The 15569-nt window shown below is 36.0% G+C and overlaps 1 protein-coding gene across 2 annotated transcripts in view; it reads right to left on the bottom strand.

Annotated features, from left to right (window-relative positions):
* PPP1R12A (protein phosphatase 1 regulatory subunit 12A) overlaps window positions 1–15569 on the bottom strand; it is a 176872-nt gene that overhangs the window by 74137 nt on the left and 87166 nt on the right. The gene's annotated exons all lie outside the window — the stretch shown is intronic.

Genomic DNA, 15569 nt, shown 5'->3' with positions numbered 1-15569 from the left:
TTATGCATTTAAAACAAAGTTCTCCGGAAGTATCTATAGGCAAACCTGTCAAAGGAATGTAGATATAAAATAAACTCTGTTTGTATCAACTGCACATCTGCCAGTCATCTATTTAAAATGGCCAGAGTCAATTCCCAACTTAAAAATCTTTTGACAGCTCTATCATGCTAAGAGAAGAGGTATTATGGCCCTCAATGATCTGGCTTTGCCTTCTTTTTTTTTCAGCCTCATTCCCTCTATCACACTTTAGGCTCCAGAATTACAGAAATGCTTCTAGTTCCAGATTATACCATGTTCTTTAGGCTTCTCTGGTTTTGCTTTTCCATATACAAAGAATGCTTTTTCTAAATGTCCGTAACCAATTTAATTCTTATTCTTAATTTTTTTACAGACCACATAAAGATATTCTCATTATAAAGGAATAAAAATTTACACAAGTCCACATAATTAAAAACAAAAAAAGAGCCCCTTTATACCTTTCCTTATACTACCATTTTCCTTCTCAGAAGTAACCATTATGAACAGTATGGCAAATATCTTTCTAGTATCCCTGCTTTGAATTTATATGAACATACATATCTAGATTCACTTTTAGAGTTCTTTTTGTGAAACAAAAATAAAGGGAATTATTCTAAAAGGACTAGAAGGCAACATTTTCCTTCTAACAGTTGAAAAATATCCCACAGTATGGCTGGAGTCACACTTTCATTTAATACTAACCTTCTTAATGGATATTTAAATTCCTTGCCAGCACTTCATATTATCAATCTTTAAAGTTTTCCCAACATGATGGGGATAAAATATCTTATGGTTTTAATTTGTATTTCCTGATTACACATGAAGCTGAAAATATTGGATGTTTATTGGAATTTAAATTTTTCCTTTTGTGAACTGCTTATTTATATTCTTCTTCTTTATTTCTAATGTGTTCATTGATTCAACAAGTATTTATGGGGTGCCTGTGTACCTACCACTAAGTTACATGCCAGAAATATAATGGTAAGCAAAAATAAACATTGTCCTTCCCTTCAAAGAGCTGACAGTCTAGCGAGAGCTACACAATAACTGACTAATCACATTAATGTAAAACTGTAATTAGTCCTACAACAGAGAATTAAGTGGTATCTGGGACTGAATAATAGGAAAAACTGATTTAGTGAGGCCAGGAGAGGATGCTCTGAGAACAAGTAGTCCTGAAGAATATATAGGCATTAACAAAGAAAATGGAGAGAAATATTTCCTAAACCTTGTTATGAAAATTTTATGAGCTGCTCAGATACAAACACGAAAATGAAAATTTAACAGTAATTACAGCTTCTTCTGCCTCAGGCTTCACTTTAAGAAGAATTTTTAAAAATCATCTGGAAGGTACAGAGTTAAGTTATCTGATATTTGTTCTCACCTGCTAAATGATACCAAATTTCCAATTACAAGCAATGTTTACTATTATATTGGGAGTAAAATATAAGTGATGATTATCATGTCTGCTATAAAAAAAAGAAAATTCTTTTGCAAAGTCTCAATAAAAGTACACTTTCTCTAAATGCCTATCAAATGATGAACAGTTAAAATGTGTAATAAATGGAATATTATTTGGCAATTTAAAAAAATGAAGTACTGATACATGCTGTAACACAGATGAACCTTGAAAACATTACGCTAAGTGAAAGAAGTCAGACACAAAAGACCATAATATACTGTATGATTCCATTTACATGAAATGTCCAGAATAGGAAAATATAGAAACCCAATGTAGATTAGATTAGTGGTTAGCAGGGACTGGAGGAAAGGGGAAATGGGAAGTGGCTGCTAATGCGTACAAGATTTCTTTTTGGGATGATGGCAATGTTATGGAATGACAGTGGTGATGATTGTATAACTCTGTGAATGTACTAAAAACTACTGAACTGTGTAAACTTTAACTGGGTGAATTTTATGGCATGTGAATTATATCTCCATAATGTTACTGCTATAAATTCTGTATCTTGCATTCATTTCAACACCAGAAATAATATTTTAATTGGGCACTTCAAAGTCCTTTAGGTACAGGTAAAATAACTAAAAATCTGTAATAACAATATCAACAACAATAAGAACCTGAAATTACTCCCTTAGTTCTTCAATTCTATTTTGGGACAAGGTATGATCTGCAAACTAACACTATTTACCTCATTACCTTCTATCATTCAATCAACTTTGCCTCGCAGCTAGTCAGGTGAGTATTTAAAAGATGTTCATGTAGAAAAGTATACATGTTATATTGATTGATATTCAAAAGACTTCTTATATAAGTTTCTTCAGGCTTAAATTTTCAATTTTATATGATTTAGTATATTTTTATTATGTATATTTATGTTCCTTAAGTATAGTTTTGTTATATACACTTTATAAAGTTTATTTGCTTCAGTCAGTAGCTATTTGTGAAAACACCAGCATTTAGAGGATTCAGGGATCTGTGGGGATGACAGCTATCTGAAATAGATACAGTCTTAGAATATCATATACATAGATCATCATAAGTATTCATAACGGCTCTGCAAATTTCTTTACAAAGTATTTAAATTAATATTCAATTCTGTTTCGTTTACACTTGCTAGTTAAAGGAAACAGCATTGAGATACCATTTTATCACTCTCTAGAAAACAAAGATTTATTTTAAAAGTGTCACTGAATTCCTGCAAAATCTCTCCCATTAAAATTTTTTTAAAAGTTTATTTTTTAATTAAAATCTTTATTTTGAAATAACTGCACATCTACATGCAGTGTGAGAAATACCATAGAGATCCCATGTGCCCTTTATTCAGTTTCCCCAATGGTAATATTTTACAAACTATGGTAATATTACAACTAGGATCTAAGGTTCCCTCACCTTCCCCTTTCTACCCATTTTCATTTTCTGCCACCCCACCGCCTCAACCTCTGGATTACCACTAACATGTTCCCATTTCTCTAAATTTGTTATTTCAAGAACGTTATATAAATGGAATAATACAGTGTGTAACCTTTTGGGGCAGACTTTTTTCACTTACCGTAATTCACCATGGATTCAACCAGTTTGTTGCATGTACCAATACGTCATTCCTTTTTATTGCTAGATACTATTCCAAGGTATGGATGTACCACAAGTTTAATTGGGCACTTCATGCTCATGTGTCAACTTGGCTAGGTTACAGTGTCCACCTGTTTGGTCAAACAAGCACTGGCTCTACTGTTTACTGTGAGGATATTTTGTGGACTTTAATTATCAGTAAGTTGGTTGCATCTATGGCTGATGACATCAACAACCCTTCTCTTGTTGAAGGACATTTAGGTTGTTTCCAGTTTGGAGCTATTACAAATAAAGAACCTATAAATATCCATGTAGAGGTTTTTGTGTGGACCTAAGTTTTCATTTCTCTGGGATAAATGCCCAAAAGTACAACTGTTGAATAGCATGGTAATGGCATGTTTAGGTTTTTAAGAAACTACCAAACTGATTTTCCAGAGTTGTTATATCATTCCCACCAACAATGTATGAGTGAAGCAGCTTTTTTGCATCCTCAACAGCATTTGGAGTTGCCTTTTTTTTTTTAATTTTAGCCATTCTGATAGGTATATAGCAATATCTCATTGTGGTTTTAATTTGCATTTCCCTAATGACTAATAATGTTAAACATCTTTTTATGTGCTTATTTGCCATATATATTATCCTCTTTCATGAAATATCTGTTCACTGAATTGTTTGCATTTTTACTGTTGAGTTTTGAGGGTCCTTTTTTTTATTCCAGGTACAAGTCCCTCATCAGATACGTGGTTTGCAGGTGTTTTTTCCCACTCTGAAGTTAGTCTTTTAATTTAACAGGGCCTTTCACAGAGCAAAAGCTTGTTATTTTGATGAAGTCTGTGATGGTTAAGCTCATACATCAACTTGGCTAGGTTACGATGTCCACCTGTTTGGTCAAACTAGCACTGGCTCAACTGTTCACTGTGAGGATATTTTGTGGACTTAAATTATCAGTAAGTTGGTTCCATCTATGGCTGATGACATCTACAATCAACCGAGGAGACTGCCTTCAACAATGAGAGAATTCTCATCCCGTCAGTTGAAGGCCATAAAAAGAGAAGTGATGATTTTCAGCAGTCAGAGGAGGGAATTTTCATCTGATTTTCAGCAGTCAGAGGAGGGAATTTTCATCTCTTACTTCAGCCAGCCAGCTTCCTCTGGGGAATTCATAGAAAGCTTTCATCGAAGTTCCCAGCTTGCTGCCTGCCTTATGGAATTTGGACTTGCCCATCCCCACAGCTGCATGAGGCAATTTTTATAAAAATCTAATAATATTTATAGGTATCTCCTGTTGGTTCTATTTCCCTAGAGAACCCTGACTAATACAAAGTTTAATTTATCTTTACCCTCCCTTTTATGGACTTTTGGTATCAAGACTAAGAACTCCGATCTACTCTAAAAGATTTTATATATTTTTTTAAAGTTTCTACTTTTACAGTTTAAATTTAAATCTGTGATCCATTTTGAATTAATTTTTGTATAAGATGTAGACTTAGGTAGATTTTCTTTTCTATTTTTATTTTCTTAACCTATGGTTGTGTTAATGCTTCAGCACCAATTGTTGAAGAGCCTATCCTTCTTCCATTGAATTACTTTTGCATCTTTGTTAAAAATTCAGTTTGGCATATATGTGTGAGTATATTTCTGGGTTCTCTATTCTGTTCCATTGATCTGTATTTCTCTCTTTCTGCAAAACAACACAGTCTTGATTACTGTAGCTTTATAATGATTCTTTAAAACAGGTAGACTGTTTCTTCCCACTTTATTCTTTTTCAAACATTTTTCAATCCTTTCCCTTTCCATATTAATTTCAAAGTAATCTTGTCTGTATCAACAAAAAGTCTTGCTGGGATTTTGATGGAAATTGCATCAAAACTATATATATCAATTTTGGGAAAAGTGACATCTTCACTGTATTGAGTCTTCCAACCATAAACATGGCAAGACTCTCCATTTATTTTGGTCTTTAATATCTTTCACCAGCATTTTGTAGTTTTCATCATACAAATTCTACACATTTTGTTAAATTTACACCTGAATATTTCATTTTTGAGCAACACTAAATAGTATTGTATTTTTAATTTCAATGTCCATGTCATTGCTAGTATACAGAAAGACAATGTATTTTTGGACTTTTATATTGTATCCTGTAACCTTACTAAATAGTTCTAGCAGTCTGTTTAGAGATTTTGTGCTATTTTCTATACAGACAATCATGTCATCGCAAATAGGGAATTTTATTTTGTCCTTTTCCTTTTGTTTCCTTTTCTTGCTTTATTACAGTCCAGAACTTCCTGCCCTATGTTGAATAAGAGTGGTAAGAGCAGACATCTTTGCCTTGTTCCTGATCGTTGGAGGAAGGCATCAGTCTCACCATTAAGTATAATGTTATTGATAAGTTTTTTTGTTGATGCTCTTCTATCAAGTTGAGGATGTTTTCCTCTATTCCTATTTTTCTGCAAGTTTTGTTAAAATATCATGAATGGGTGAATTTTGTCAAATGCTTCTTCTGTATCGATTAATATGATCATATGACAGTTCTTCTTTAGCTTGTTAATATGGTAAATTACACTGATTTCCAAATACTAAACCAAACTATATCTTCCTTTGTCAGTCTTCATAGAGATTTGTCAATTTTATTTATCTTCTCAAAGAATCAGTTCTTTGTTTTACTGATTTTCTTTTTTTTTTTTTCAGTTTTATTGATTTCTGCTCTTTATTATCTCATTCCTTCTGCCTGCTTTGGGTTTATTTTGCTCTTCTTTTTCTAGGTTCTTGGTGTGGGAGCTTAATTATTGATTTGAGATTTTGTTTTCAAATGTATGCATTAGAAATTCTCCTCTCAGTGATGCTTTAGCTATGTCTCACAAATTTTGATATGTTGTAATTTCACCTTTATTCAGTTTAACGTATTTAAAAAATTTCTTGGCTTTCCTCTTTGACCCATATTTAGAAGTGTATTGTTTAGTTTCCAAAGTGTTTGAGATTTTCCTCTTGTATTGCTATTATTGAACTCTAGTTTCATTTCACTTTGCTCAAAGAATGCATTCTATATGATTTTGATTCTCTTAAATTTTTAAGGTCTGTTTTTATGGCCCAGATATAGTCTATTCTGGTGTTTCAGTTTGCTAAAGCTGCCGGAATGCAATATACCAGAAACAGACTTTTACATTGGGGGTTTATTAGTTCACAAATTTACAGTTCTAAGGCCATGAAAATGTCCCAGTTAAGGCATCAACAGAATGATGCTATTGCAAATAGCATCTGGGGTTCTTCTGTCACATGGGAAGGCGCAAGGCCACAGTCTGCTGGAACTCTCCAGGGTTCAGCTTCTGGTTTCCATGGCTTTCTCCAAAATGTCTCTGGGCTTCTGTCTTAGCTTCTCCTGGGGGCAACTCTGATTACACAGCTTCTCTCCTGGTTCTGGTTTCAATGGCTGTCTCCAAAATGTCTCTGGGCTTCTGTCTCTCTTAGCTTCTCTGAGCTCTCTCTCTCTGTGAGCGTGCTTACAGGATTCCTGTAAAGGATTAAGACCCACCTTGAATGGGAGGGGTCATATCTCCATGAAAACAACCTAATCAAAAGATCACACCCACAACAGGTCTGCCCCCAACAAATCTGGATGAAAAGGACATGGCTTTTCTGGGGTACATAATAGGTTCAAATCAGCACACCTAGTAAATGTTCTTGAATAAATCTGCTGTTGTTGGGTAGTGTGTTCTATAAATGTCAAATAGATCTTATTGGTTGATGATGTTGTTGAGTCTACATCCTTGCTGATTTTCTGTTTAGCTGTACTATCAATTGTTCAAAGAGGGGTGTTAAAGTCTGCAAACATAATTGTGCATTTTTCTCCTTTCAATTCTATCAGATTTCGTTTCGCTTATTTTGCAGTTCTGTTTTTGGTGTATACACATGTGCCAGTTTGAATGTATTATGTCCCCTAAATGCCATTATCTTTGATGTAATCTTGTGTGGGCAGACATTATCAGTTTTGATTAGAGTTCTTTGAGTGTTTCTTTGGAGATGCGACCCACCCAACTGTAGGTGATAACTCCGATTAGATATTTCCATGGAGGCGTGGCCCCACCCATTCAGGGTGGGCCTTGATCCGTGGAGCTCTATAAATGAGCTGACAGGCAGAGGGAACTCAGTGCAGCTGTGAGTGATGTTTTGAAGAGGAGCTACAGCCAAGAGGGATGCTTTGAAGAAAGCACAGGAGCTGCAGATGAGAGACAGTTTGAAAATGGCCATTGAAAGCAGACTCTTGCTGCGGAGACGATGAGAGAGGACAAATACCTCAAGTGCAACTGAGAGTGACATTTTTGAGGAACTGCAGCCTTGAGAGGAACATCCTGGGAGAAAGCCATTTTGGAACCAGAACTTTGGAGAAGACGCCAGTCATGTGCCTTCCCAGCTAACAGAGGTTTTCCAGACACCATTGGCCATCCTCCAGTGAAGGTACCCGATTGCTGGTGTGTTACCTTGGACACTTTATGGCCTTAAGACTGAAATTGCATAACCGAATAAACCCCCTTTTATAAAAGCCAATCCATTTCTGGTGTTTTGCATTCCGGCAGCATTAGCAAACTACAACAACACATTTAGGATTGTTATGTCTTCTTGGTGAACTAACCTTTTTGTCATTACATATTGTCTATTTCTGTTAGTTTCTTTGCTCTGAAGTCTACATCATATGATATTAATACAGCCACTCCTGTTTTCTTTTGATTAATGTTTGTGTCTTCTTTTTCAATCTTTTTACTTTGAACCAGTCTATATTATGATATTTGAAGTGAGTTTCTTATGGACTGCAACTATTCGGGTGTTGGCAAAATCTACTCTGCTGATTGCTGTCTTTTAATTGGTGTGTTTTGGCCATTTACAACATTTAATGTAATTATAGATATGCTAGAGCTTTAATATAACATTTTATTTTTTGTTTTCTGTTGTTTTCTCCATTTTTGTTTCTGTTTTCCTTTTCTTGCCTTCCAAAGGGTTACCTGAACATTTTAAAGAATTCCATTTTGATTTATCAATAGTTTTTAAGTTTAACTCTTTGCATAGTTTCTTAGTGGTTGCTCAAGGTATTACATTATACATACATATCTTTCACAATCTATGGTGTTGTCATTTTACCAGTCCAAGTTAAGTACAGAAACCTTACCTCCCTTTACTTTTCCTCATTTATAATATTGTGGTCTTAAATATTTCCTCTACATATAGTTAAAATCAATCATATAATTTTTGTTTCAACTATCTAATTTAGAAAACTTGGAAGATGAAGGAGTCTATTTCCCTATATTGTTTCTTACCATGTTTTCTTTCTTCCTGATTTTTCAAGGTGTCATTTTTTACTATTTCCTTTCTGTTTAAAGAACTTTCTTTATATATTATTTTAGGGCATATCTGGTGGCCCAAATTCTCTTAGTTTTCTTTTATCTGAGGGTATCTTTATCTCTCCTTCATTCATGAAGGACATTTTCTGACAATACTTTTCTTTCAGCACTTGAAAAATATGCCACTTCCTCCTGGCATCCATGGTTTCTGACAAGAAGACTACTATCATTTGAATTATTTTTCCCTATGGTGTAGTTTCTCTCTCAATGTTTTCAAGATTTTTTTTTTTTTTTTTGTCTTTAATTTTCAGACGTGTGATTACGACACACTTGGTGTGGACTGCTTTGGTTTACTATGTCTGGAGTTTGCTAAGCTTTTTGCCAAATTTGGGAAGTATTCAGCCATCTTTTGTTTTTTAGCCATGCCCTTTTTCTCCTCTTCTTCCAGGATTCTGATTGCACAAATGCTAGATTTTCTGTCATACGTATCTACAGGTCCCTGAGGTTCTGTTCATTTTAGCTTAGTTTATTTTCTCTGTTGTTCAGATTTAGTAATTTCTATTGTTCTAACTTTCAGTTCACTGATTCTTCTATCATTCTCATGTGAGGTAACTAGACAAGACACTGAATTTTTTATTTCAGTTATATTTTTCAGTCCTCAAATTTTCATTTGGTTATTCTTCCTGTCTTATATTTCTTTTCAGACTATTTTTTCACTTGTTTTGAGCATGTTCATAATTGCCTGTTGGAGCATTTTTAAGATGACTGCTTTATAATCTTCCTCAAATAATTCTAAATCTTGTCATCTGGGTGTTGGCATCTTGGTAGTTTGAAGCTGTTATTTAATCCATTCCTGTGGGTGCAGGCCTATTGTGGGTGGGGCCTTTTGATTAGGTTATTTCAATTGAGATGTGACCCACCTCAGTCAGGGTGGGTTTTAATCCCCTTACTGGAGTCCCTTATGAGAGGATACAAGACACACAGAAAAAGCCTACAGCTCAAAGAAGCCCCAGAGAAGCTGAGAGACAAGGACACATCCACAGAAGCTGAGAGAGGAAGCCACTGAAGCCAGAAGCTGAAAGCAATGAAACCCAGGAGAGAAGGACCAGCAGATGCCAGCCATGTGTTTTCCCATGTGACAAAGGTGTCCCAGATGCCAACAGCCTTTCTTCAGAGAAGGTATTGTCCTGTTGATGCCTCAATTTGGACATGTTCATGGCCTTAGAACTGTAGATCTCTAAGCTACTAAAAACTCCATTGTAAAAGCCAACCCATTTCTGATATATTGCATCCCAGCAGCTTTAGCAAACCAAAACAGCACCTGTTGATTATCATTTTTCATTCAATTTGAGATCTTCTTGGTTGTTGTTATGGCAAATGATTTTCAAGTGAAACACAGACATATTGGATATCATGTTATGAGACTCTGGATCTTATTTAAAGCTTCTATGTTATCTGCTTTGTTTGACTCTTCTCCAGCAGAAAATGGGGAGGCGCTGCCTCATTAATCCCAGATAGGGGTAGATGTCCGCATTCCCCACTCGGCCTCCAATGACATCAGAGATGGGAACACCTCCTTGTTATTTCTGGGTGGGATGGGGTTTCTGACTCCCCACTAGGCCTCCACAGACACTACCTGGAAGCTGGGGGTGAGGAAGGGGTGGTGGTAGTGGCCTCTTTACTGCTAGGTGGTGGTGAAAATACTTCTACTAGGCCTTCTCTGAGGCCACCCCAGCAGGGAGGGATAGGGGCTCCTCTTTACTGCTGGGTGGGGTGAAAGTTCGTGCTTCCAAAGTGTTATCCACTGACACTGCAAGTGGGATGGATGTGGGGGTTACTGCCACCCAATAGAGATGAAAGTCCCTGTTCTATACTCCACCTAATCTGACACCACTTCAGTGAGGGTGTTGGGTGCCTAGAGAGGGAGGAAATTTAGGCTCCTTAGTTGGCCTTTGTTAGTATGAGTAGGGGTGGAACTAAGGTTTTTCCTGAGGTATTTGGCTGAAGTAGAGTCATTATTTTCTACAAGGTTTTGGTCAATGTATGACCAAAATTGTATGTATTTAAAGTCCTTTGCCTAGAAAGATTAGGCTTTTGTTGGGGCTGTTTGTCTGTATCATTGGCACTTCTGTGTTACTAGCTTCTTTAACACCAAGTATGGGATATATGAGGCTGAAAGATAACCCAGAAAACACACCATCATGCTGTTCTTTTGGTCCTGAGATCCCTAGCTGCTCTGCCACCTTCTCTACACCTTTTAGAATCTTCTTATATATATACATAATGTTCATTATTTTAGTTTTTCTCTCACTTTTACTTGTCGAAATATTAGGAAATTTATAATATTACCAATTATAATTTTTTAAAAATTTCAATTTGTCAAGAATTCCACAGGCAGTACTACTTTTGTATATAAATTGTATTAGTCCAATCTTCTGATACACTGCCAATTGCTTTGCATAATTTCTGACATCTTAAAATTATGTCACAATTCCACAATTATGACATTAAAATTATGTCACTTTCACAATTATGGTATAGACATACTTAATTATGCCAACTGCAAAGAACCAAGTTAACAGTTGTGAGAAAAATGAGTTCATTTATGAAACTGAACTAGCTCTATTTTCTAGGTGTCTAGGCACCTGGGTTGTCATTTGTTTAAAAAACAAATTCAAAATTTAAATTTCTCTTCTCTTCTTAAAACAATCATTAAATACTGGAAATTCTCAAGATTCTGTCTCCAAAATTTCCTATTACTCTCAATTTTTCCCCAGTGCACAGTGTCTGTAAAATGCTTTGATCATGCACTAATCCCTGAAAATGCAAATCTGTTTCTTAAAAATAATTTACATGCACTACTGTTTTACTCTACTGCTGCGTTTCAACAATTCTAACATGCACATTTCCTCCACATTTTAATATTACTGAAATCTACCATCAATGGTGTCTTACAATCGATATAAGCCAAGTGGCAGACATGACATGACTGTCTATCCGTGCCATGTGACCTAGTAACAGGTGTTCATATTATTTTTCCTTCAACTGGGCTATGTGCATTAGGACCATATTTGTCTACTCTCTCTCATCCAAATCAAATTTCACAACTTTTTGTATTTTAGAAAAATAATATTGTATATTATATACTCTTATCAGGATCTAAGGCAGCAATCCATATCCAAACATAATAATATTTCTGCAAAAAATAAATCTGCACTAAGTGGGATAAACAAAAACTACAGCCTCACAGTTCAGGTCATGGTTAGTTGCTAAATAAGCCAAACCAAACTTACAAAAAAATTTTTTCCTTCATTTTTCAGAGCTTTGGGGGCTTGTTAATTTTGTAAAAGTGTTCGTGGGATGGCAGTAGTACATTCTCACATAACTATTAGGATGACTGAAATTGTATGTATTTAAAGGACTTAGAGCAGTAACTAGCATTTAATAAGCTCTCAATAAATGTCAGATATTACCATCACCATCACACCTTTGATTTTTCCTCTGCTTTACTACCTAGATCTAGTGAATTATACCAAGCCTTATCTATTCTATTCTCCAGATTTCTTTCAGTTCTATCCCACTACTTCCAATCTCACTGCCACTGCCCTATCTCTCTTTTCCAACCTCCCCAGTATGTCAAGAGCAGTCTTTAAAAACACAGACTGAGGGTCATCTCTTCTCTAAAAATGCGTCACCACTGAAGGTCAAATTTAGCACAGTAAACACACTCCTCTATGCTATAGTCCAGTTCACTTTCCCAGTCTTATCTGCCACTCTTTCCAAATTCCACTATCACCCCTCTCCCCAAAAAACTAGGATTCCAAAGAAGTCCTTTTATCTAATGCAGTTAGAACCAATATTTGCCTGGTTAAACAGAAAGGTTGGTTAAAATATGGAGTCATAAAACAAAACACATACTTAAAAATAAATAAATGTAAGTAATACATTTATTTCAACACAAACCCACAAATATATATTTATTTACCCATCTTTTAAGACAGAAATTTTCTTTGGAGAATGTCTCCAATGACTATAAATCCAATTCTTCTTTGCATAAACCGTACCTCAATAATGTATTGTCTGAGACATTCAAATGTCATTAAAGTGAAGCGAAAACTTATAGTCAACAGCAAAACAATGTGAGAACACAATCCCTCTAGATTTTAATCATTTTTACAGTTGTCTCACCCACATTTAAGTAAACAGCATTGTATTTTTAGGGCCTTTCCTTTATTGAGTCTTTTGAAAGCATCCAACTTAGTTATCATAGTAACAATTTTCTTTTTTGAATGCGTTTTATCAGTTTGGGGGCTACTCAGATTATATAATCATTAATAAGTTCAACAGGCATCAGAAGGCTGAGAACAAACATAACTAACTTTTGTTAAGTATGCAGTTCAACTGGTGGAAACAGAAGTGAGTGATTTAGTAGAAGTACCCTAATAACTGCAATGTTCAGCATATATAGGTATTAGTATGTTTTCAAAAAGAAATGGCAAATGTTAGTTAATAAATTGGAGGTCAGTTAAAGGAACTTTTCCTTTATATTATTTCTCATTCATGAATGACATGATTTTCCTCCAGCAGTCCCAAACTCCCAGAGACAAAAATCCTTCTTTGTTTAACATAATGATTAATATCACCTCCTTTAGATCACTATCTGATTGGCCTAAAAAGAATTAATCACTCCTCCCACAGTGTTCCTTGTACATCTCTTGGTCCACTTAATGCTACCTAGTATTAGAGTTAATTGACTTCACAAGTATCTGTAAGCTTGCAGATGAGAAGTCATTTTTATATCTCACAGTGCCTAACAATACTACAGAAGACAGCTGTGATATAACAGAAAGAACATCAGAATTTCAGTCTCAAGAATGAGGGTCCAGATATAAATGTAAATAGAAATAACAATGAATATTCCCCAGAAAATTGTTTAAAAACTGAGTAAGAAGGTATACGAGAACATAATCTTTATAGTTTTAGGAAAATATACTTCATTATTACAATAGAGAGACATAAACAAGGATTTCTTGAGTAAAATTGTAGTCTTTTCATAGGATCCTAGATTTAGTTTCACCTTCTGACACTTCTAACCAAAGTCCATGGACTGCTTTATACTAACAAAGCATCATTCTTGACAAGAAATATGTAAATACAATCCAAACTCATGGACTTGCTAATTCTTTTTGTGGCCCAAAACCCACATATCAATGTAAATATGACAAATGACTATTGCACCTTCCTCTATCCTGTCTCATCTAGATAGGTTTGCCCTAAAACTAAAAGACAAGATCCAGGAGGACCAAGAGCTTACCTATTTTTCAGTTAAAATTGGTGACTAAAATTTGATATTAAGAACAATAACTAATTCAACTAATATTTACTGAGTACTAAATACAGGCTATTTATTGTGCCAGTCAAGTGTCTTATACACATTTTCTAATTTAATCTTCACAAAAATCTTATAAAGTAGGGACAAATACTAGTATGTCCATTTTATAGATGCCTGGTTTGTTTAAAGGCTCAGCTAAGGGACCAGTTTCCGAAGGAGAGAGCCCAGGGCAAGAGTGGAGGAGATGAAGTCAGGTGACAGGAGGATAAACTATGGGCCTTGAAGACCAACACAAGAACTCTGGCTTCTACCATGAATGCAGTGTGAAACCATTAGAAAGCTAGGATAAAAATTGTGACATTATCTGATTTGCAGTATTAGCCACACTCTCCAAGCACCGGGGTGGTGGCTAGGCTCTCCCTGAATGCTGGGGTGTAGGTCCCACACCCTTTGAGCACTGGGGTAGTGGCCACATTCTCCATGAACACTCCAAGCATAGACATGGGTCCACACTTTCCAAACACGAGGGCAGAGGACTCATCCTATCCAAAGGCCAGGTGGGGTGGCTCCTCTCTCTTGGGTCAGTGAGGTCTCTTTGGCCCAGACCTCTGTTTTCATGATTCTGCCCTTGAAGTCACTCTTACGTTGATTTATCCTGTCTCTGTTCCTTTCACCTAGGCTGAAAGTACTTCTGCATATGTCTAGTCTCTTAGCGAAGGATGGTTCAGCTATACGTTCACGTAAAGCAAGTTCTCCACTCCCAGAAGCTCAGGGAGAGCCCAGATGGAGCTGTTTCTGACCCTAGCTCAGAGTATGCTATTTTGACAGGCTGAGAATTTTCCAAATCATCAACTGTTGGTTCCTTTGTGTTTAACAGTTCAGTCATCAGTTTATCCCTTTCTTCTCAACTGTATTATAAACAGCATGGAGAAACTAGGCCATACCTTCCACACTTAGCTTGCAAATCTCCTCAGCTAAATATCCAAGTTCATATCTGCCTTCCATGTGACATTAGAAGACAATTTTGCCAAATTCTCTGTCACTTTATCACAAAGATCTCCTTTCTTCCAGTTTCCAAAAACATTCATCATTTCCTTCTAAGGCCTTCCCAGAAGCACTTTTTTTTTTTTTTTTTTAAAGAAGACTTAGACCATTGTGCTGATCTGGATGTCTTATGGCCCCCAAAATGCATTATCTTTGCTGCAATCTTGTGGAGTCAGACTTATTAGTGTTGATTAGGCTGGAACCTTTGGATAAGGTTGTTTTCATGGAGATGTGACCCACCCAACTGTAGGTGATAACTTCGATTAGACAATTTCCATGGAGATGTGGCCCTGCCCATTCAGCATGGGTACTGGTCAGTTCACAGGAGCCCTTTAAAAGCTCAGACAGAAGGAGCTCATAGCTAACTGCAGCTGAGACAGACATTTTAAAGACAGCCATTGAAAGATGACACTGACATTTTGGAGAACGCCATTCTGAAACCAGAACTCCAGAGCAGACACCAGCCATGTGCCTTCCCAGCTAAAAAGAGGTTTTCCGGACACAACTGGCCATCCTCCAGTAAAGGTACCTGATGGCTGATGCCTTACCTTGGACACTTTATGGCCTTAAGACTATAACTGTGTAACCAAATAAACTCCCTTTATAAAAGCCAATCCATTTCTGGTATTTTGCATAATGGCAGCATTAGCAAACCATAACAACCATTTAGCTATTAAGGCCCATATCTGCCCAGTCATAAGAAACTACTAATGTACTTTCTGCCTCTATAGGTCATCCCATTCTGGACATTTCATATGAATGGAAGCACTAATATGTGGTCTTCTGAGACTGGCATAAATTTTTCAAGGTT

The sequence above is a fragment of the Choloepus didactylus genome, chromosome 8, assembly GCF_015220235.1.
Source record: "Choloepus didactylus isolate mChoDid1 chromosome 8, mChoDid1.pri, whole genome shotgun sequence".
In the NCBI taxonomy this organism is placed as follows: domain Eukaryota; kingdom Metazoa; phylum Chordata; class Mammalia; order Pilosa; family Megalonychidae; genus Choloepus; species Choloepus didactylus.
Note: the sequence above shows the minus strand (reverse complement) of the source record. Positions and strands in the feature narration are given on the sequence as shown.